The following is a 22,289-nucleotide window of genomic DNA, read 5'->3' on the forward strand; positions in this document are numbered from 1 at the left end:
GTTATTTGGCCACGTGCAACTCATAGTTGCTCGAGTCATCGCTACTCCAATGCTCTTTCAACAGCTCCTTCGTCGTTGCGTAGAAAAGTCGCTTCATTGGCCTCAGAAGCCACAGGGCTTCAGCTGCATTTATGCGGCTAGTGTTCAGAAGGGCTGTTTCACCTGATGTCTGCCGCCGAATTCATCTTCACCACCTGGACTTCTTGTGTTCCTCCACACCATGTTTTTCAAAGAGTACGTACACCAACTGTCTTATTTATAAACGCAGTATAAAGTTACTTCAAGTTAAAAATTACTTCTCCCTGTCATGAAATTCTGTAGTGACAAAGGTAAGACAAAATGTTTTATACTTGGAATAACGCCTTAACTTCGCGTTTATTAGTAACACAGATAGAGTAGGGTAGAGGGTACCTTAAAACACTGTTCCCTAAAAGGCCGGTAACGCTTCTGTAATTCCATTGATGTCTCAAAAATTGTGAGAGCTGTCTTACCATCAGGTGTCCCATACATTAATTGTTACCTACTTCCATAAACTACTCACAAACACGTATTGTAAATAGCGAAGTATACCTTTAAGAAATCGGTTCGTTTGATAGGTGTCATCTTATTCTTGTCTGCCAGACGCTTTCGCTTATGGTGAAACCTTTATTAATTAACAACTATGGAGCTGTTTTGTGTATTATAAATACATCTAAAAACCAGCTATTGCTCATTACTTCAAAATCAACGAACTGGACACGTATACATTCAATCCTATTTCCGTCTTAGGAGTAAAATAACGAAATTAGCCTAACCGCCTAACTAGAAGCAGACCAAGAATGTACCAGTGGGAGGCTCATTTGCACAGCATGTCGGCTAGATTATGGGTACCACAACAGCGCTTATTTCTGCCAGTAATCTGTAAGAATACTGTAAGAATTAATGTGTTTCGGTCTGAAGGGAGCTGTAGCAAGTGAAATTACTGGGCAAATGAGACTTAACATCTGTCTCAAGTAAGTGTATGAATATTTGTTTGTAACCGACTCATTTGGGCGCGATTTTAACCCACTTTAAACGGCCAGATTAAGCTCAAACTTCGTAGATTTTTCGAGGACCGATGACAATTTATTCATTAGTAAATTATTCCATTTTTCAATTTGCAAAATAAAATTTTTGTTAATTTATATAACTTTCATCAATCGTCTTTAAGGCAGGAATTGATGTTAATTTTAAAGTTCATAATAAATTTCAATCAAGTTGGGTTTTCTATAAAAAGCGTGTTTTTAGTTTTTTTTGAACTACTATTTATTAATTTCCTAAGTGGTGAGATTCATTCATATAGCCCTTCTGCGAATTATTAAGTTTCTATCACCAATGGTTTACGCTGTGCGCTGATGGTTATCAATCAGTCGGTCAGTCAAGTCCAGTACGTGGTCCAATCCAAATTTTGTTTGATAAAGATTGGTTTTTAAATTTAGAACTTCCTATATTTTTATTTGTATTTATTTTAACTGTATGAATTGTCTACGTTATTAATTTGTTAAATATTTGACTTTAATTACAGCAAGTCCCAGGGTAACTTCAAACAAAATCGCCTGAGGCGGCGCTGTTTTGGAGTAAATATGAAAATGCCATCCACTTATTACGAAGCCTCGAGGCACTTTCGGGTGCGCTTTTGAATGAGATGTGAGAAATAAATTAAACTTTACAGTGGCTTTTGGTTGCTCCTAAAGAAAATATGCAAATTATAATTTGGTATTTATTGTTGTTTAGTGAATTTCATTTAGTTGGAATCGGAACGGAGTTTATAGATCATATGATGTTAATACAATAGAGAAAGTAATTACTAATTACAATAAGCTCCTTGGCAATATCATAGGAAATGGTTAAACCAGCTGCCGACTGCTAAGGAACATACGTTTTCTTTGACCGCAGAAGTCTAGTATTGTATTCAACTGGAAACGTTCTGGACTCAGTAAAAGTAGTATGGAGCTTAAGTGTATCTAAAATACGAATCCAGTCGTGCACGTACTTTGTACAGTGGTACACCTCTCGTAGAGGTATTGTAGAAAACCCAAATGTTCCAAAACGTTTCTACACCATAGTATCAAGCCCAAACTTCTACGTGGCTCGATTAAACAATGTAATATTGAACTGCATCCACGACAAGGCAGCATCTTCAGGCTTCATCTTATACAAAATACATTCTTGTAGGTACAAATCACAACTACCAAGATCATTTCTACTTTGTCATCCTTGTCGATTTTTTATGAGGGTTATTCTCCTATCTCGAAAAATAAAACTTTTTAGCGCGTCTTTTGTTTATCTGCCAGTACGGTGCATTTTTGTTTTTGTTTTATTTGCCTCGATACCGGCAAAATCCGCATTAAATATTTCTCTGATACAATAATAATATCTTTTATTTGACACACACATGAAACACTACATAATAATAATAACAAAGAAAAATTATAACTAAAAGTAACCTAGTACATATTTTATAAATAATAAATAAATAACTTTCCCGAGATATTATTATATAGCAGCTGTGTGGCAGTGTGTGTCAAAATGGCTGCTAGTCAAGTTACCTGTGACAATTTGTCACAGCACTCGCACTCATAGCGCACTCTGTCTTATTTATAAAATATCAAAGAATGGTGTCTTCTACATCAGGATCGGTAACATGATCTCATTCATCTCAGTCCGCTGCCTTATCAGTTTACATTGTAGAAAGAGGATGTAATACAAAAATAACACAATTAGGTAGACTTTTGTATCTAGGAATTGTAATCACAATGTTGTTAGAAATTCTCACCTACTGGTGAGATGATAAGCAAATTTTTATCACGTGACATTTGATTTGATCTTTGTTTACTTCAGCGATGCAAGTTTCCGTCCATGAGAGATGTAATTCCAATAAAATTAAGGCAAATTAGGTCATTGAGGGATATGAAGTAGCATTCGGTATTATACGGTGTCATCAAGAATGTATATTATACACATTAAGACAGGCTAAGCTTGACAAATAAACTAACATGGCTTCTATTATAATATTAGATGCGTCACACGATGTCATGTCGTATCCCTTTGTAATCTATATTAATGAAAATGGTCTATGTTTGAGGCTCTTTCACGCATAAACCACTGATCTTATCGACATGAAACTACCACCAATGTTGCGAAATTTATCTTTTTGTAATAAGATGAATAAAATTTTATTTATTTCCTTTTAAAATTCGCCAAGCGAAGAGGGCGGGAACGGCGAGTTCTTTTATATGCGTTCACTGTTTGTAATGCAATTTTATAAAACTACAAAAAATACTACACAGTTTCTTACGCTCGGCCGTCTAATCAAGTCTGAGGCATATCCCGAATGTATGTCATCATGTCAAAAGACCAAATTTAATACTAATATTTGATTTTTTTATCGACTTCAAAACGGAGGAGGTTCTCAATTGGATTGGTATATTTTTTATGTATGCACACCGATTACACTGAGATTTATGATGCAATTAACATGATTCTTCTTTAGTTTGATACGGAATAGTTGCCATTTGGTTCCATAAAAATTTCATGTAATATGTAGTAATTTTCAGTTTATGAATATTTTTATGAACATTCGTGTTTACGTGGAAGATTTTTTAGGATTTTAAATTTAAGTTGATTGATAAGTGGGTCTTAGGCTACCTGTCATTCATTGCTAATAAAGGTTCTTCACGATCTGTCTCACAAGATCGTGAAACAGAGTTTCGAACAGCATTTTTTCGAAGTCAATTCCTTTCTTCCGTTCCCGTTTCTTTGAACTTATAGTGTTTTAGACGCGCGGCACCTTTCGTAGAGCTACCGATACTAGGGTAATAAGGTAGGCCTAAGATTTTTATGTTGTGAGGTTGTTTTACCACATTTTCGAATTGACTTAAATTTTAATAAAATAAAACAGGCGAACACATGCTAAATGTCGAGATAAATAAGTTATGCCACTCAGATATTATGTGTATTTGTGCCAAATTATAAATTTTATTGATAAGGTTTTCTGATAAGCCACTGTCACACACGAACGGTCTCTCAAGAACTGTTAAAAATGGTTATATTTGGACTGGCTCCTTTGCACAGGAAGCCAGCTAGATTATGGGTACCACAACGGCGCCTATTTCTGCCGTGAAGCAGTAATGTGTTTCGGTCTGATGGGCACCGTAGCTAGTGAAATTACTGGGTAAATGAGACTTAACATAAGATGTTAAGATATCAAGAAGCAATTATAGTGCCGCTCAGAAATTTTGGGTTTTCTAAGAATCCTGAGCGGCACTGCATAGTATCGCGTCCTATTCATTAAAAAAGCTGTTAACTAGTAAGTGTAATTACTTGATACAGCGTAACAAAACAGTTTGGCAATAACGACGACCAATTAACAGATACAAGCGATCGAAAGTCAACAATGTCTCAATTACAGTCTGTTAATGGCAACCCGATAGCGTTGGGTTTCATCGACGTGTTTCTGATTTCTAACTTCTCTAATTATTTGTTTAAATATTTGAAGAAGTTTGATGATAACAATTAAGTATGTTAAGGTAATTGTTGACAGTGGTAACACTAATCATTAAGTGATTATTTGATGCTAATCTCAACGCGAGTTGCTGATCGCGAAAAAATATAGTTTTCTCTTTTTACCGACAGTATCTTATTTTGTTAAATAGGGTTTGATGGAAATTTAGCAATAAGTACATATAATTTAAATTAATATACAATATATATATATATATATATATATATATATATATATATATATATATATATATATATATATAAACTAAATATACTAACAACGTACTTACAAACTACTAAACTACAAATATAAGCCACGCACAGCTACTTCACACAACCGGCTCTACTCAGGGAGCTTCAAATATCGAACATACTCCGGTCTCAAAGGCCGGAAACTTATCTATGGAAGCCTGTTTTTTTTATTTCCATCAAGTAAGTCACTTGCCCGTTTACCCCTCTATTATAAAAAATAAAACCCTATTAAGACTGGTCAGCTATCAGCGGAATGGTTTCACAACAATATAACATCAAACAACTGCAATCTCTTTACTTTTTAGATTTCCAAAAAATAACTAACGGGAATCTTATTACTAAGGCTCCGTTATTAAAATTCAGTATTATCTCAAAAACCGTAATTAATATATACTCAGGTTAGATAGTGTTTTGACATCATCTATAATAATAAAAACTGAAATGGTGAATTGTCAAACGGTAGTTCGGTCAAACTGGAACAAAAATGAGGAATGAGGAAAATCACACTCGCCTGAAAATTGGTAGGATTGTTTATTATTGTAACACTTTTATAAATGAAATGTGAAAAGTTCTTATCGATCCTACACCTGGAAAAAAATTTACTTGGGGTCAAAGGTCACAAAAGCAGGCTTTTCGCCATTTTTCTCATTTTTCATTTTTCTAGTGTTTTTGTTATTATTCCAAAGCTAAAGTACACTTAAAACTGTCTCATATCAGAATCCTTCAGGAATAAAATTGTATGCAAGTTTCATTCCGCACACAATATACCGAACATTGAACGATAATGTTGATTCAAAAAAGGATTCAACTAGACGTATGTTTGAATAGTAAAATCAAGTTCTATTTCCCGGCACGTATGTGAAATGAAAATATTGAGCATTGGAGATTTCAGTGCATTTCCTTTGTGGTTTTTGCAGGAAATAAAATCGTACGAAGGTTTCAGTATTGCCTTTATTTTGCATCGAAAAGGAAATGCTGCAATTTGATACCGTGTTCTGATAAAGTATAATAACATAATAATAATATTCAGGAAGGTAAATTAATTTATTCACCTGAAATACTTACATAGGATTCCCACAACTCATACAAATACTTATTATCATTATTTACTAATAACATTATTAAAACTTTCACAACGTGTTACAAAATATCCCGTAAAAAATATAATTAATTATCCAAGCCAAAAATTTTGTCAACCATAGTATGCTGTCATGTAAGGGAACCAGATTATTAAACAGAAAGGCCTACGTACCTATTTTACCTCATACTTGTGTACTTCAATAGTTTTTCTGTTTTTCAATCATAAATGTTTGCTACCTCAATACAAGGATGTCATTAAACTCAAGTACTGGTTTCAAAAAAATATGTCAAGTTGGAAAAAATGGTTATGTGAAGGACAGAGTGTATTTCTCCGATTGCCCAACGGTTGCCGAGATGGAACACCGTGTTGGATCGGTTTTGGCATCAATAGGCTCACCGACGATGGTGCGAAATGCCACAGCCAAAACCGACGAGCGAGGTTGTGTATTGAGCAAGGCGGAGCACACTTTGAGCCGTTTTTAATTAAATTTTATTTTCTCTAAATTTATTCTTTTATGTTTCTTTTTAATGTCACTACCGCTTGGGAAAGAAATACCAAACCATATTTTTATATCTACTCACATTAAACTTACATTCATTTTACATAGATGTATTATCGAACGTCAGTGGGATATATCTATGGTACACTCTAGTTGTGGTAGAGGGCGTCCGCAGAGCATCCCCATCGCTATCGTTCCTGAGCATCTGCCATAATACAAATTAAATTTTGAATTGAAAACAAAAATTAATCGATGCGGGACTCAAACCCGCGACTTCTCTCGTTCTGTGCGAGCCCTCTTTCTCTTAGCCAACTTGATAAATCTTGTATGTATTGTTCAACTATTAGTTTGTGGCTTTCAACGATACGTCACTCGAACGGTTGGCTCTGGGGTTGAGCGCTCGCACGGAACGCGAGAGTTCGCGGGTTCGAGTGCGGCATCGTTCTGTTAGGATGGACGCGCTGGTGGCCTTTTTAAAAAAACACTTTTTGACTCCCGAATTACTTTAATTTCCACACACAATTTTATACGCCAACTCCCCGCACCGCGTGGCGGCTACCGCTTTTATATAAAACTAATATGTTAACTCGGCAATTTACCTCATATGACAATTGTTCATAACAGTTCATATATTTTATTTTCAAATTGAATTTGTGTCTTTAATCCCAGAAGTTATCACTTTAAAAATTATCAAATTGTTATTATTTCACGCCAGGTCTTTGAATGGTGATGATGATCATCATCAGGTGACATGTAGACTTCATTATACAACAATTCCATAAAAAAATTAGGCATTGCACTCCGGGAGTACCGGCAGAAGTGAAACCTTGATCATTAATGTTGGCAGAGAATAATTTCGCACGAATTACTAATTAATTATCAGTATAAAACTACTAGCATTTATGTGGTTAAATACAATATTCATTTATTGCACTATCGTACACAAAAATGCCAATTGATATTTAGAAAAATAAACTTTCATCCATAATAATAATAACTATAAAATTAGTTCACGGCTGAGATTTGATCCCTCCACCTCGCGGTGTTTCGGCTTCGCAATCACAATGATTCAACCACTGGTCCAATGACCGTATGATCATTAAGTTGAAAAAGCTGAACTATAAATATTTCATCCATAATTTCAATGACTACGAATTTTCCATCAGACCACGTGTCCTGACGCGAGTTTAACATTTTATACCCATTTCATAAAGAACTGCTCAACGCCGCGAAAGAAGTTTTCACTTCAAAAATACGGAACTTTTAAATATTCCGGAAGCGCTGAGATTTCATAAATAAATTGTAAAGATATATGAGGAAGAAAAGCTCTGACGCGAAGGCTTACGGTGCAGCTAATTTTGAAGCGTCTTAGCTTGGATAAAGTCAAATCACGTAGAAGTAAGTTGTTTGCTTTAAATTACAAAGCTTTATTAAGCATTGTTCCCCCGTGTGTTGTTGCTACGTTTCATCAATTTTGAATTAATTCTTGTATATTAAGGATTTGTTAGAGTACTCTAATTAAGACAACATATGAATTTTTTATATCTTTAAACTGAAGTCCTACGGTTTTTTATGGAAGAGGAGGAATATACAAAGGAGCGTAGGTATCACCTGATATTAAGTGATCACCACCGACCACTTTCTCTTGCAACACCAGAGGAATCACAGGAGCGTAGTCGGGCTTTTGGACATTGGAGATCAGTGATAGATTGGCATGAAGCTTACCAGTAGCGGGGAGGCTTTTCAGGACAGAATGCCGGTTAAAGTTACCGCTTTACAGGCGCTTCACGGCAGAAATAGGCCGCGAGAAGAAATGAGTCACCCACTGGTACGTTAAATGTATACTCGTTGGTCCTACTCTTCGATAAAAAATATTAAAGTTTTCTGAAGAGTCCGAAAAATACACAGAGACATTGTTTATTTCGCTAGGGTTGTCTTGTTTGGAAGGTTTCCAGGGTCGATACAGTTTAAATTTACAATAAATCGGGCCGAGATTCGTTTAGTTGAGTGGAGAGCGTTTATGTGAGCCGGTATCGTGTTCAATCTCTTAGCGGGTCGTATCATATCGGAAATTCAATTTCCGATTGGCTCTCAAGAACAGACTGTTGTAATTAGGGTTGTCGAATGTTAATAAATTTATTTTATTCAAATTCAAAATTCAAATTCATATTCAAATATTTTTATTTAAAATAGGATATGACATCACTTATTGAAAGTCAAAAACTACCACCCATTCCAAAAATAATGCCTCAGTTATATGCCTCATTTAATATATGTTCACAAAAATCGTCACCTTTTTGCTCTTAATAGTGATTTTCATTATTATAACACTAGAAATAAGGGATTGCTTGTAACTAATTTTAGTAGGCTTCATAAGATACATAATAGCTTTAAGGGTAAATGTATACACTTCTACAATAAAGTCCCAGCCACTGTTCAGGCATTATCTATAAATAAATTTAAATGTTTTATAAAAAAAATGGCTCTGTCGTTAATCCTATTACTTCACTGCTGAATATCTAAATGATCGGACAGCCTGGGACTAGATTGTGATTATTTTATAGCGACTGTACAATATTGTATATTTTTATTGAAAAGAGCGCAAAAAAAAATGAATGCTGGGAGAGTTTCTTGCGCCGCTTCTTCTCTCTCAGAGCGCCATTTGTTTCCGAATCGGTAGTAGTATCTAGTAGTATAAGAAATGACATCAAAAAGAATTCTAAAGGAATCAATTTTGAGAAAATAAATGCCTTTTATGCCTTTTTATGCCTTTTAACAAATTTATGTTTGTTCGTCGTGTTAACATTATTATTATTTGGGTTCAATATAAGACTTGTGAAAAACTCTTACCTTTATGAAATATAAGGACGGTTTATGAAAGCTATAGTGATTTATATCATAGGGTTTAATTATATATCTACATCTGTTGATGTAAAATATATAGAAACAGACCCTGATCCCCCCGACTGCGACCATCTCAGACTCGAACATGGAGTGTTGCTTATGCTTATGCTGGTGGGGTAAAATTACTACTGAAGAATGTAACTAGATTTACTGCAATAAGTCCTCAAATAACATTTTCATTATTACATTTATCCGTAGAGGACAACCCTATGTTTTGCAACGAACAGGATACGGTCTGATCGCGATTAGGAGTCGCTATATAACTTCACGGTAATGGAATACTTTTGACCACTCCGAATAGTTTATACAGCAGCAGTAGTCTATATAGCCGCTGAAAATACTATAATTTCTACCATGTCTAAGTATTTGTATTTACTCCATATATAAATGTTATGTTTTTTTTATGACAGTAAGGAACGAGACGAGCAGGACGTTCAGCTGATGGTAATTGATATGCCCTTGCCATTACAATGCAGTGCGGCTCGGAGTTCTTGAAAAACCCAATAATTCTAAAAGGCACTACAAGTGCGATCGTCTTCTTTAGACATAAGATGTTAAGTCTCATTTGCCCAGTAATTTCACTAGCTACGCCGTTGTGGTACCCATAATCTAGCCGGCATCCTGTGCATAGTGTGCCACCCACTCGTAGAAAACAAAATTCGAAATAATTACAACAACAGACTCTCTTTTTCCAATCTAAACAACCTTTTGAGTTCTTGGTCTTAAAAATTATTAATAATATTAATAATTTTTAAGACCAATAATAATAATAATTTTTAATATTATTAATAATTAAGAGTTTGTGGTTAAGCAATGAATGTATATTATGTTTTATAGCCCTGCCTTCCGTAGTTATGTAATAAAATATCTACTGTGGCTTATGTATTAGAAATAGGCTTATGGAATCGCTGTCTTATTTTAGATGGTTCACTCATTTTAAGGACAATTGTATTTTATATATTATTAACTATAACGCCAATCCGAAACTTTGTTATTTATCCACATGGGCTAGCCATGTGGATAAATACATATTATACTTAAATTGGGAGCCCATTTCTTCGAAATTCGCAATAATCAATATTTTTTTATATTTTCTTTAATTATTAGTTATTTATTTTATTATTTTCTTGAATTAAGTGGGTAAATATTGAAAGAAGAGCAAAACATACAGATATATTTAAATGATTACATCATTTCAAAGGAAAGCACGATTTAAACAATTAGCAAAAGACAGCTCGTGTTTGTCACTATCAAACGTTGTGTGAATAAACGCTATTTACTGACAAAATATGCAGGTCGGTTTGAAGGCACGCGTGCGCGAATAACATATCTAGTAGGTATCATAATCACCTGCGATAGGTACCGCCTGCTGCAAACTATTTTGATGGGGAAAAATGCTGGTAAAAGAGGTGTTGGAAGAAGAAAGAAGTCTTGGATAAGAAACATAAGAGATGACTGGTATCAAGACAGTCCAAGAACTTTTCCGCCTAGCCGTGGACAAGGAAAAGTTTAAGAAACTGACCTCTAGTATTGGAGAGGCACGTGAAGAATAAGATCAATACCTAGGTAACACTGAAAATATTTGGTAAATGAAAAATGGCTTAATGTAGAAAGTTGCTAATACTTTTATTGTTTTTAGAAGTAATATCCGTTCCTCTCTACACATCGTCGCATTCGATGGAACCACAGAGAAAAGCAGTGGGCCCATTCTTCCTTAGGGGTCTCTTCTATGGCATTTTCGTACGCTTTCACCGAATCTTCAGGGCTCGTAAAGCGAATACCTTGAATTTTATCTTTATTTCTTGGGAATTAATAAAAGTTGCAGGGCGCCTGGTCAGGACTGTATGGCGGATGACTCATTATCTCGACACCTGCCACAGTCAAATATTCAACAGTCCGTTTCGCGGAGTGCGGTGAAAAATTGTCGTGGTGAAGGAGGATCCTGCTTCGAGGTAGTTGCTGTCGCATTTTTTCAAGACAACAGGCAAACAGCGATTGACATACCAGTGTGTAGTAACTGTCCTTCCATCTTCTAGCACAACTGTCGCGATATGACCTTTCCGACCAAAGAATGAGGCAATCATCTTTTTTCCTTGATATCTTCCTTTTTTTACCTTAGTTGGCCGATCCTCGAAAGGAAACACCCACTGAACTGATTGTCTTTTGGTTTCGGGTTCGTAGCCATATATCCAATTTGTGATGTCAAATACAGCATTTGAGTCATCGCCGTTGAACTTATCTAACATTTGGCGACACCAGTCCATGCGTGTGTTTCTGGTCGCCGGTTAAAGTATGGGGAATCCATCTGGTACAAAGGTACCATGGATTCCCCATCACATCACATCAGGATGAAAGCTTTCTGACGCCTAAATGTTCGTTTTTTTGAATTTGACTCATACCAATGCCTAGGCTTGCCCGTATCTGCTGATAGGTCTCTTGAAGATAAGAGAGGAAGACCTCTATCATGCGTCGCTGTTAAATGCTATATACTACATTAAGTTACCAAAGAGTTCTAAAATTGAAATTCAAAAAAAGTTTTCATGAGCAATTTTTCTAACTGGCCAGTTCTTAACATTTTCATTGTTACCCACGTATCACCTACACTAACAAAACAATACATTTTAAAATAACAGCAATCATTAACTTGAAACAAAAGTAACCTAGTACCTAAATGATAACCCTCATTCTGAATCGCTGTAGTTGGGTAAAAATAAACTATTAAAGTAAATTGAACTGTAAATATTTCTTCAAACAACAAATACCACGTTCAAATTATTTGTATGACTGTCTCCGAATGTACACAGTCCGACCCTCATCAAACATTATCAACAAAGTTACTCATCATGAAATGTTACATATGAGTTGAATGGATGTGATTTCTATGTTGTGTATTAGTAATATTAGCAGGTATTTACTATTTTCCTATTAATAATATAATAGGAAAATAGTCGTCAATTGGGAGTCATGTACACCGCACTTGAGTTCCGTACCATAGTATAAGTTACACCCATTTTTTTATATGAAGGCCTTTTCAAATACTAACCATTATTTATCTATATATTAAATGTATATTTATTATTTAAACTTTTATGTATTTATTTAAGATAACAGAGATTGGAAAAATATTATATAAATAATTAACAGTAGTTTTTTTTTTAAATTGATATAATTTCATTTTCTTTCAAGTATGTGGATAGTTTTATTTATAAATTAATATTTGTTACCATAAACAATTATTTATTGCGGCACACCATCTTTTAGCGGCAGTGCGCAGTTTAGCAGCAGAGTAAACACAATAATGCTTACACATTACTGCTTCACGGCAGAGATAGTCGCCGTTGTGATGCCTATAATCTAGCCGTCATCCTGTGTCTAGCAGGAGCCTCCCACTGGTTACTGAACAAAGGTATCTCAATAGGGCTCCGTATTCAAAGGGTGGTGGAATTTGTATCGAACATCAAAAATGTGATTATAATTTCAAACTGAAACACATTTCGCGTAAACACTCGTAAGTTGAAACCAGTAATTGCAAGAGTTGAACAACATCTGGTCTGCCATTTTGCTCATTCATTCAAGTGTACAAATATAATTCTGTAGTCTGGTGTTAAAGGGGCCTATATCAATTTTTTCTCTTAATAGTGACTTTAAATAAATAATTGTATATATTACACCTGAATTGCGAATGGGACTTTATTAAGGAAGTGTATGTTTTTGCCCCTGAGAGCTCTTTTTTTTTTATATGAGAGGGGGCAAACGGGCAAGAGGCTCACGGGATGGGGAGAGGTGAGGCAACCGCCCATGGACATCCGCAACAACAGGTGTGTCAAGAAATGCGTTGCCGGCCTTTAAGGTGGGAGTATGCTTTTTTCTTGAAGGTCCCCAAGTCGTATCTGTTCGGGAAGACCGCTGCCGGTAGTTGATTCCACAAAGTGGCTGTGCGAGGCAAGAAACTTCGAACAAAATGCGCGGTTGTGGAATGCCAGACGTCTACGTGATGCGGATGGTACTTTGCACGTAATGTCCGATGGTGGAATTCGGCCGCTGGAATCAACCCGAACAGCTCCTCTGAGCACTCCCCGTGATAAATGCGGTAGAAGATGCAGAGAGAACCCACATCTCTACGCAATGCTAGAGAATCAAGCCGATCGGAGATGACTTGATCGTCGATGATTAGAGCCGCTCTTCGTTGTATGCGGTCAAATGGAAGAAGCTGGTACTGGGGAGCACCCGCCCAGAGGTGGGAACAGTACTCCATGTGAGGCCAAATTTGCACTTTATAAAGTTGCAGGCGGTGGCTTTTAGTGAAGTACTGTCTCGCCTAACTGAGTACACCAAGCTTTTTAGAGGCCAGTTTTGCCTTCTGTTCCAAGTGACCACAGAACTGAACGTCGCTCGATATATCGACGCCAAGTATGCCAATACAGGCTGTGGTAGTTACAGGAGTGATCTCGAATCGAGAGGATACGACAAAGGGAGACTTTTTAGTGGTGAACACACAAACTTGTATATAATGAAGCCATTTGCAAACAAATCCTTATTTTCTAGTCATATTAAAATTAAAGTCACTATTAGGAGATTGATATTGGTCCTTTTAGCACTACCCCACAGAATTTATAAGCAATTTAACATATAGGCCTCGATAAGGCTGCTGAATACCCAAGCGCTGGCAGCTATTCAACGCAGAAGTTCTGCCAGTATTCTTGGTACATTTCCCCGCAAACGGTAGTTTTAATTTAAAGAAATGATGGTATTGTAAATATAGTTATAAGATTTGTTTACTTTGAATAAAAATCAAAGAACCATTAAATTCTAACTTTAGCATATTGATTATATTCTTATTTATTAAAACTTAGCACTTCTAATAATTGTTCTATCGCATCTTACAGCCACTATAAAAATATTAACGTCTTTTCGGATTGCATGACTGGTGTAGATAGTACAAATAGATTTTTTTTTCATGAAAATACGGGACAAGACGAGCAGGACGTTCAGCTGGTGGTAATTGATTCGCCCTGCCCATTACAATGCAGTGCCGCTTAGGCTTCTTGGAAAGCCCAAAAATTTTGAACGGCACTACAATTGCGCTCGTCACCTTGAGACATAAGATGTTAAGTCTCATTTGCCTAGTAATTTCACTAGCTACGGTTCCCTTCAGACCGAAACACAGTCAAGTTTACACATTACTGCTTCACGGTAGAAATAGGTGCTGTTGTGGTACCCATATTCTAGCCGGAATCCTGTGCAAAGAAGCCTCCCACTGGTAAATAATGTTTGTTATTCAAACAAAACATTAACTTGGAAAGTAAATTATAACGAAACTTATCCTTGATATCAACAGAAAGCATTAGGCTTTTAGCCAAAAGGGGATTTAATAAGAACACTTTGATATCCAGATACTTTAGTTTTAGAGTTTCCATCTGAAGCCGTCTCGGAAGTTTGGTACGATGCATTAATTAATTCATTATTAACTGAGCGAGCTTGTGAGTGGGTTCTGCTAAGAGCTTACTATGGCCAAGAGTGTTCTTATGATAAACAAATAGTAAATATATAATATGTCGTCAAGAACGTCGAGCGATCATGGAGATGATTCGGTATTTCTCTTAGCTCGGGTGTAATCAGCGTGCGGTGCGAGTGCGAGCGCCGGGCGAGCTCCAACCAGTCAGTCAGGGAAGTACTATCGAGCGAGGCGGTTGTGTCGCACGCGCATTCCGGGTAGACTACGTTCTGACCATGTGACCGGCCTTGCCCCGCCATCATCATCAGCCGAAAGACGTCCACAGCTAGACAAAGGCCTCTCCAAAAGATCTCCACGGCGATCGGTCCTGCGCTGCCCTCATCCAACATATTCCGGCGATCTTGACCAGATCGTCTGTCCATCTTGTGGTGGCCTACCAACACTGCGTCTTCCGGTACGTGGTCGCTATTCGAGGACTTTTCTGCCCCACCGGCCATCTGAATAATAAAAAATTGTAATGACATGACATAACACATAAACATTTAAAATTAACGTTTACTAAATAATATTTTATTTACGTACTGGATCGATATCAAACCTTTATCACCAATTTCTCTTTAATCAAATGATCTCTTTTTTTAATAATTGGGGATGCAATTAAATCTTAAATTATGTTGACATATTTGCATGTCAATTTTTATCTCTAGATATCCAAGTTATGTTGCCCTGTAGGTACATAATCATTCGCGCATATCTATCCTTCGGTTAATTGAAAACTTAGTTGAAAACTTCGTCAGAAGTTGTCTAGAGGAACATCACATCTCACGCTGGTTGCAATTATGTAAATACATCTACGAGTATGTCTTGATAGGAACTTAACCACAGATTAAATTATGTTAACCTAATCTATATTGCTGCTGAATAACGATCTAAAGCAACTCGGATGTACGGAAAGCTATTTCAGCATGTATTATTAATTGTATGTTGAGTATAATTCGTATGTTGTGATTTTATCTCCAAATTTATTATGTACCGAACGCCCTACATCCATTGTGTTGCGTTGAAATTTAAAAGTGTTGCGTTGAAAGAAAATATATTTTTTCTTGTTACATTTAAATTTATACGTAAGTATCTATTCCTGCTTGCGAAACTGGAGTGGCAGTGGGCAGAGCACATCGCTCGACGGACAGATGGCAACAAGAGAGCAACTCAGGGTCCTTATTTATCTTGAAAATGAAAAAAAAAACTTTGAGCCCATTATAAAAATATTTAATTATCAGATTTCCACGTTAACGAAATGTTACATAAACACAATCTCTAAGAATTGATCCTTAGTACATTTCAAGTCCGCAACAGTAATGCCTTGTATAATATACATGAGTGGGTATTCTATGTCAAATATTTATAATACACCAGTGAAATCGCGGTGACAACTATAAGTAACAATGGTAATTTTAATGTAGGAAGGAAAAATCAAAAAAAAAATAAAAAACGCCGGCTTATCCTCGCATCAGCTCAACTGAGAGAGGGAGTAATTTTTCATTTCCAAATTTATTACATAACTGAGACCTCGCAATGCCTTTCATACTATGCTTCCATCAATCTTAATAGCCTTTCTCAGAATATTAAAATGTCCGAAAGCGGCGAGGTCCATGACAGGGTCCCGTAGTAAAAAACCCTAATTCTTGCACCCTTTCATTTATATCCCGACAATCTGGAGGCTGTAGCTTATTTATGGGGGTCCTGCTCGTTTGATGGGCGGGAGTTAGAATGTGTAATGATAAAGGCTGTAAACACAAGAGTAAACCGACGATCAACTTCTTTGCGACTATGGCTCGACGGTTGCAGAAAAGTCGCTAGATGTTTGTATTAGGTAAACGTGGTTGGATCTCCAAATATCTGTTAACCTTTTGTTATTGCATTAGCTGATTTATTTTGTTCTTCTAAAGGAATCTCAAGTTAGCTTGCTATTGACTAAACACCCTTTCTTCAAATTTGAGTTTCAAATGTTCCATAATATTGTGGACCCATAAAAAACTTGCAGAATATGTCAGCCCTTTGACGACGAAGTAATTAAAAAAATACATTTTGAAATATTAAATTACTATCAAATCAAAGAAATTTTGAAGAATAATAATAGGGTTATCTTCATATTAATTGTTGTTTCGGTATTTAACTTTTTTGATGGTATAATTATTGTTCCATATGGACGTAATTTTTAAATGAGCAATCGCTGAGTTACTATTCTATTCTTTTGAAAATATGCAATTTTAAGATAGTAACAAATGTAATTGTATATTCAGAAATGTTTTGTTCGAATCCATTTGAATTAATACCTATTATATGACCTTGATTTTATCCAACAGCGTTTTGAAGCGTGTACACCAGCGCAAATTCTTGTTACAAACCGAACAATTCAATTGTAAAGTCGCACGTCTACTCTACCGCAAACAAATATAGCTGCGTTCTCATGTAGAACGGAGTTTACGAGTGTTAGTTTGCCGTTGCCGTCTCAATGATATGATATCGTCTGCCATTATTGAAGCTTCTAGCCTATTTCATGGGACACCCCTTTATCCATGGTGTTCTAAAGAGGGTTTTTTTATATCTCCTGCAAATGGATATTGTAGGTCATTGACATGTTCACGAGAATATCCAGGGTTTATTTATTATATTACGAGATAGTATGCGATGGTAAGAATATAATGCAACATGACATGCGTATCATGGATTTTGTTAACCTTTTTTCGAAATAAATGGTTCGTATTTTCTTTTTCAGAATAGTAATTTTCTAAGCCAAAAAGATGTACCTACATATTATATTAAGCTCAATTAGGTAATAAAATTATCCTGTGCTACTTCACATTTGGTAAGAAGAGGACACTGTCAGTTAATTTTGCCAATACTAACCATTTATAGCAAATATTACCGCCGAGGAATTTAATGGTGCTAAAACATTTTTCACTACTGTCAATTTCTTTTTCCAATCTTGTCAACCTCAGTCATTTTAAAAAATCGACTTTTTAAATGAAAAATACTTAAACTGTAAGTACACATGTTAAATTCTTTAAAAAATATATACATATACGTGATGCTTTAACTTTGGTGCCCGTTCATATTGGGTGATTTAAATTTTAATAAAGTTAAATTTTACATAAAGAAAAGTGCAGAAACCTAAGAAGAATAACATAGTTAGGTGTATTACAAATTAATTAATTAAATTAAAATAAAAGTTTCATTTATTAATTAACTCATTGTTTACGTTCGAACGTTGAACAAGGGTAAAAACTTTTTATACAGATTAAAGAAGTCATTTGGTTATTTGATATAATTATACCTATTGAGAAATTAATACAACCTCATATCACATCTCAGCATTGGGATTTTAAATGTTATCAAGCTCCATCTTGTGTCAATCCTTGTGTCGTTATTTGGGATTTTTTTATACAGAACGACGTACATCCAGTCAAGCTAAGCAAATTGAATTCGTTCGATTATACCGATTTGAGGTTAACTTACATTGATGGCCAAACATTACCCATTCGATGGCAGCATGTGGGTGTTGCGGTGACCGATTGATAAAGTACTGTATGACTGACTGCCTTCACGATCTCCCGCGCCAGATAGAGACGAAAACATACCTATGTTTACGTACCTAACGCGCGAATATTGGTATCACCGATCGCGGTGGTGCGATATAAACAGGTACGGGTTTTCGCGATCTCTTGTCTACGTAAGCAATCACCGACGTATGCGCTTATTCTTGTGAAGCAAAATGAGAGGGTTGTAGCATGTAGGCAAATTATTATTTGTTATTGTTCGAACATACATTACATTTGTAAAACATTAAAAATTCTGCTCAAATTCAGGACTGCAACAAAAGTGGCAAAGTGAAGTCACACAAGTGAAAATTGTCGCGATAAAACCCTTTGATGCGCGCCGGTTTACCGACGCGACAGTGGCGCGTTAAACATTCATTGGCCGAATACTATGCGATGTGAACAACTACTCGGTCACACATGTCATGTAACGCGAAAGTTCAGCGTACCGAAGCCCCAGCGACCATGACACACGGCTGCCCTTTCATACAAAAAAGAAAAGTAAAAAAATATTATTAAAAAAAACCTTTATTCCATCCATACCTTACCAAATTACAGAGCTTTTCAAAACCCTATCTAGTTATATAGCTAATATTAAATTTAATGTTAGTTAGTTGTTGATTTTATATTAGTTATTATTTTTTTAAGTAATATGGGTAAGTAGTATTACTCTGAGTGAAGGCCTATTGTATAAGTGAGATTAATTTAATATCTATCACTAGTAAGATTAAAAAATTGATGCTGAAAGGTTTACTAAGTAGAAGATATAATTGGTGAATTTAGTTTTAGTCGTGTTGAATTTTGAGTAACATTCAACACGGCTTGTGAATTTATCAGCACTTTTAATTTAGTGGCAATTTTTCAGGAGTAAATTATCCAACGCCCGAAAGTAATCCTCAGGGCAATTTGTTTACTTTCACGTCGCTTTCTGCAATATTACAATGAAATGTCGACCAAAATATAAATCACTAATAAAGCTAAAATACCTGAATAAAAGAAAATAAAGGTATATTTTAACGGGTCCTTTGCTAAGGCAGGCGGAACAATTGATAGGTTGATATTTTAATATTACTGGGGTTTGAAATATTCATATGGGATGGTTCTGAAAGAATACTTATTTATTCAAACAAATCAAATTTTATAAATATATTTACAATACGATGATTACATTAAAATAAAAACTATCCGTACGTGGAAGAGTACCAAGAATACTGGCAGCATAACCGCGTTGGATAGCTAGGCTGATCCGTTGACCGAAATAGCTGCTAGCGCTTACGTTTCCAGTAGCCCGATTGAGGCGCGAAGATACTACTACTGAGCCCGACGGGCCAAGCGTCTCGACACCAAACGGCACAAAGATGCAAGACTCACTGAGACCGATATATTTCCGACGCTTGCCTTACTCGGCAGTCGAAGCAGCAGCTCCAATACGGATTTGGACATGAGAAGGAGCCAGAGTGTCGAAGCAAGTCGCGTCCCACACCAGCGTCCTTTCCCGTGCCCAAGCCAACTGAAATATGATTTTATTTTAGGCAGCATTTTGTGCCCGCCCGACAGTCAGCGCTGACCTCTAGTGCTTAGCTGACAGCAAACTTGATTGCGCGTGTAAAGCTGCAGTATGATATCGCCATCAGCGGCCCGACGTACGCCGGTAGACTGACGAATCTCGTCAGCGCGACGTAGCTGTACGCGCGTCGCAATTCATCAGCGCTGGACTGTGCGCGTTCATATGTTCTCATTGTAATAGCTACGCTCGACCGACGTCAGCGCTGACCGTCGGTGAAGCACTAAATAGACTCAAAATTAAAATGTTTTTCTGCGGAATGTCCTTACCACTGTAGGCCTCTATGGCTTCCACAGCGGCGCCTTTTTCTGCCGCCAAGCAGGTAGTGTGCAGACACTATTTGTGTTTCGGTCTGAAGGAAATTACGGGGCTAATGAGAATTAACATGCTGATCAGATTATTGTTTTTTTTCCCAAGAATAATGACCGATTTTTCCTACAAGCTGCAATGCTGCATTATTTCAGGTGAACTTTATTTTTATTCTATAAAAAGCGTAGTAGTGAAAGTGTACACCAAACGCTCCGAACTGATGATATAGATTATAGATATTTTTAGGATATAAGATCAAAAGGGTTTTTATTTATAACAATTGAAAAATTTTTAAACCGCCAACGAAGAATTCACAAATAAGCCAACATCTAATTAATTAACTTTTAAATGAAATACATCAATTTGTTAAGCTTCTAAGAATAAATTTCAAATATCACAGTGACCAATGTTCAAATAGAAATTGGGCAGAGTAACGACCTAACTAGTCAACGGTTGCAGCAGAAATGTGTTGACGCTAGGGAGACATCGCCTTTTATAGACTATTCACCCTGTCTATCTGTCACTGTCAACACTGTAAAACCGTCAATTTAAATTATCGACCGAGTTACCTAACGAGCACAGAGAACTTTTCCGTCCGAGCGCCGATCAGCAAATGGGCTGTCTTTTTTTTTTGAGAGGAGGAAATACTGTTACATATTTACGCCCCCGAACGGGGCGTAATATGTCGGACTCGAGTGTCCGCGTAAGCGGACGCCCCATACCGACTAAAACCTCCTCTATGCTGTTAGCCCTGGCTTTCACAGCGAAGTAGGACGTGGGCCGTGGAGGCCGCAAAGACTACGCAACAACAGTCGCGGGGCGTCTCCTAAAGAGACTCGAACCTCAGACGGACTGTGTGCTTGTGGGAAGGAGAGAGAATGAAAATGAAGATGAAATGAAGATTAAAGATGAAAAGGTGAGAAGAACACACTCGCCGGCGAGTGTGGTGATGTTTTGTGTAATGTATGTGAGTGTGTATGTATGTGTTTATGATTGTATGTATGTATGTAAGTAGTGTAAATGTTTGTGTGCATGTATGTTTGTGTTTGTGTGTGTTTGTGATTGTGTAAGTGGTGTATGTCAGTCCGTCAGTCAGTCCGTGTGTGAGTGTCTGTAGTCGAACGATTACAGGACGAGGACTAACGTCTCGTCGGATATCAAAACAATGTGTGGTGTATCAGGGTGCGGGCCGCTGGCCATCGTCAGAGTGATGAGTGCCAGTGGTTTTCAGTGGTTGACCGCGCCTACGCCTGCGAAGGCGGTGTGTGCGTGTCAGTGTCGGTGTTTGTGTTGGTGTCGCGTTCGCGATGGCGATGTCGTCATCCGGGTCTACCGTGACGTGCCTGGGACGTCTTATTGGGTTGACACTATGGTGAAGGGGGGTGTACCCACATGCCTTCCTAACCAAGATGTTGGGATGGTTAGGCGAAGAAGCATCGCGAGATCTCTTTAAAGTGTTGAGCTATCGTCGGAAGCTCTAGATCGCGGTGAAATGGGCTGTCAACCGCCACTCCACGGTATTTATAGCAACAGCTGTGACGTCACGAACTCAATCGCAATAAAAGAATAAAAATTAATCTTATTGATCCTGATATAATGATCTTAATATATTTAAAGACAAGATTAGATTTTGAATCTGGGGTCGAGTTTACATAAAAATTGAGTAATGCAATGCTTATGTTATACAATGTAATGTCAATACGAAATATACACTTTTAGTTTCTAGTTGTGTTGATCATGGAGTTTGGAGATTCATGACCAGATTAGTTCCATAGTGCTATTTTCATTTGAATCCTTTACTTTTGACTAGTTATAATCTATTTACTATCTTTTCGTAAAATACGTATCATTACAAAGTTCCCTTGGGCATTTGTAGTCGTGTTCATCATTTTTACTGTTTTGAAAAGCCTTCAAAAACATAGGTGCATCAGGGACGGAGTTCTGAACTAACAAACATAAAATAACACTCGAATTGATATCCTTCTTATCTTGAAGTCGGTTTAAAAACAACATTTGGTCCGCATTAAGTAAGAATACATAAAGGGAGCCTTTTTATTAACTATCCAAACAAAATAACGTTGAAAGCTAATGATAATAGACACTCT

The sequence above is a fragment of the Leptidea sinapis genome, chromosome 32, assembly GCF_905404315.1.
Source record: "Leptidea sinapis chromosome 32, ilLepSina1.1, whole genome shotgun sequence".
Taxonomy (NCBI): domain Eukaryota; kingdom Metazoa; phylum Arthropoda; class Insecta; order Lepidoptera; family Pieridae; genus Leptidea; species Leptidea sinapis.